Genomic DNA, 3,709 nt, shown 5'->3' on the forward strand with positions numbered 1-3,709 from the left:
GTTATAAGCAAACTCTACCAGGAGGGTGCTGGGATAGCTGATGCCTAGTATAGGAGGCTGTCGAGGAGGATGGATGCTATGTACGAGACGCAGAGCATATTTGCTCAGGAGCTCACCCTTGCACTTGGGACTGCTTTTAGAGGCCTTGGAGCTGACATCCAGTGGCCCATTTTTGGTGAGGACTCTGCGTATCCGCTTCCTGATACTCCACCCTCTGAGGGTGATGATGATGATCTCTCTGAGTAGGTATACCTTGTGTTCCTTTCTACTACCTGCACTGGGGACAGTGAAGATTTTAAGTTTGGGGGTGGTAGTTAAGGAATATTTTGTGTGTGTGTCATATAGTTGCATATTCATGATAGTTTAGTTAATATAATTGCATATTTTTGTCATATAGTTTTTTATTTTATAGCTTTATTTATCATGTCATGTAGCTCATGCATATACCATGATCCCTTTTGCATTGCTTTACCAATTGATTTATGTTGTTGATGCGAGTGTAGTGATAACGTTAAAGTTATGTTGAGTCTTCTAGGTTGACGTGCATGCTAGAAACACTTGTAATATCACTAAGTCTTAGAGAATGCTTAAGGACTAGATTGTTGTCATGGTTTGATGGTTTTCAAGGTTAATCTATTGATTATGCTTAGAATTTATAATAGGTTCTTAGTGATAAAAGACATGAAAAGAAAAATTGGAGTAAAAATTGGAATTCATTGCTAATTGTGGCTAGGCGTCAAATGGCTAGTAGCCGGCTCGTATTTTTATGCGAGTAGTCTAGGGTTGAGCAAGATGGAGCGAAACGGACTTGCTCAGAAATTTTGAAAGAAAAAAAAAAAGAAAAAAAAGAAAAATATAGAAAAAAAGAAAAAAAAAGAGAAGAAAAAAAGAAAAAATAGAGAGTTAATGCATAATTGATCACGAGTGGGCTCTTTGGTATTCGAGTTATTAAGTTCTTAGGGGACTTTGTGCCTAGTGACCTAAGGCTTTTATAGTCTGGGATCCGCTAACCTAACGCTCGCTACATGGATGCCATTACATAAGTCTTTTGTGGACCTCACTCATTGCACGGTCAAATAAGCATTTGTTTGTTGTGTTAAATAAAAAGCATGATTCCGTAATAAGCTCCAGTAATTTTGAAGTGTTATAAGTCATTTTGGGCCTAAAATTGTATTATTCGTATAATCGTGTGATTACCTTGAGGATAGTCGAGTTATGATAATTGATCTTGTTTCGAAGCATATCTGTTAAGCATCCGTACACACCACGTTTCTGGCTGTATGTTAGTTTGCATGATTTGATTGATCTTTATTTGCCTAATTGCATTTGTTGAGATGTCGTAAGTTGGTGGTTTGGTCGTAGTAAGGGGGATCGCTGCATTTCATATAGATTGCATTCATGAATGTTTTTGTTTTATTTTTGAGTCTGTGACGCTTGAGGACAAGCATCGATTTAAGTTTGGGGGTGTGATAAGTGGCATTTTATACCACTTATAACGTCTTATAATGGCTTGAATTGGTGTCTTGAAATCAAGTATTTTGTGTATTTGATGCGTTTTTTTAGTGTTTATGCATTTCAGGGTATTACTTGCATTTGTGGAGAGATTTCATCAATAATAAGCCTTGGCATGTGTTTGGAATTGTGCGTGGGAAGATAGGAGCAGAATGCAGCAAAGAACGGGAGCAAAAACAGAGCATTTTCCAGAAGGGGTCTGAGCGCCCGCTCAGGAATGCTGAGCGGCCGCTCAGGAATGCTGAGCGGCCGCTCAGGGACGGAAATTTAAAATAATTATTTTAGACTCCTAATTCTGTTGAGCTTCCAACTTCTGAGATAGCTGGGTTTTGTGGGACTCCTATATAAGTAGTTTTCAGAGACGTTTCACATGTGTTGAATCGTAGTATTAATCGAGGAGCAAGGAGATTAGGAAGAAGACCGTTTTAGCACATCGCAACGAAGATGAAGCATATTTTCTTGTGATTCTTTATTTTGTTGTAACGTCGGATGCTAGTTTTCTTTGCTTTGAACCTATTTACTCTTGTGACGTACTCTGGTTTAATATAAGTAGTTTTAGTTATTATTCTCGTGTGTTATTATCATGTTTTCATATGAACCCATGGTGATGATGAGTTCTATCATGGGCTAATCGTGATCATGGGGTCGTAACGGATTTGCTATGGAATTCTTTAGTTAGTTGTTTAATACCTTAGTGTGTGATGATTGTATGATATCTAGTATTGGTTGTGCTTATTCGTCTTATGTGTGTCGCGAACATATAAGATAGGGTGTTAATCTCTTGTGAAGCGACGGTGGATCTTGAGGTTTAGAACTTGCCATGCTAGCATAGGTTCATGTATGTGTATGCATGATTAGTGGGTATCTCTAACCATTTTATTTTCCCTATGTAATCATAAGGAATAACTTGTGCTTAAATCGTTATGTTGTCAAATTCTGTAGACACATAGGGTCTCAACATAATTGATGCCTATTCAACTTATATCTTAATTGTGGATGCTTGGTAGAATAGTATTAGTATAATGAAAGTTGGCTTTTATCAGTTTTGTGTTGTTCGATTAATATCATCACTGTTACATGCTAAGGGTAATAACAATAACTATTGAATGAAGTAGTAATGAAGTTGTGATCTCATGTGTGTTTTAATATTGTTAATTCAAGTGTCAATTAAGTGCTTAATTCTCGTAGTTAATTATAGTTAATAATTAGTTAATCAAATCTAAGTGTTATTGTCTTGACATTGAGAAGTAATTATACATTGGTGAGTGAGTGTTAATTGAACGTAATTAGTCTGAGTCTCTATGGGAACGAACTAGAAAGTATTCTATATTACTTGCGAACGCGTATACTTGCGTGTATTATTAGCGCGTGTTTTCGCCCTAACACACAACAGCTTCCTGCAAAAATATATTCTGCTTCTGCAGTTGATGTGGAAATTGAATTTTGTTTCTTGCTATACCAAGAAACCAGTCTACCACCAAGAAATTGGCAGCTTTCAGAAGTGCTTTTCTTATCTATTTTGCATCCTGCAAAATCAGCATCTAACACTCCTTGCTTTCGAATTAATCTTTCCGGGTGGTGGAAAAACTAAAGCATCAAGCAACTCCTTAACACCCTCCCCGGACAAATGACCACGAAATAATCTTCTTTCTTCATTATCAAACAAATTAATTTTTTGACGGAGTGGATCATTTGGTTCAAGGAATATTCGGTTCGTGCCATTAAAATTATATTTTCCACAATATTTTAATTGAACCCTTGCACACGTCCAAGACACACTTGATATCCCATATTTCCTTTGCCCGATCACCCACTTATCATACTCATAGTGGGATAGTCACTAATTGTCCATAGAAGATTGTAAAATTTATTTCAAAGATTGGTCGTATGTTTCCACTCTGATATTCCACAATATCTTCAATTCATCGATAAGAGGCCTTAGACAAACGTTAATATCTTTTCCAATGCTATTTGGACCCGGCACTATATCGGCCATGAACATATAAGGCTTTTTCATACACATCGATGGTGGAAGATTCTAGATAACTACTACCACGGGCCACACGCTATATGTCTTTTTTCTGGTAGGTCCAGAAGGGTTGAAGCCATCGGTCGCAAGACCAAACCTTATGTTACGAATTTCTTGAGCAAATGATGGATATCGACGGTCAAACATTTTTCCCTCTTCTCCATCCGC

This window comes from Apium graveolens, chromosome 3 (assembly GCF_009905375.1).
Source record: "Apium graveolens cultivar Ventura chromosome 3, ASM990537v1, whole genome shotgun sequence".
NCBI classification, from domain to species: domain Eukaryota; kingdom Viridiplantae; phylum Streptophyta; class Magnoliopsida; order Apiales; family Apiaceae; genus Apium; species Apium graveolens.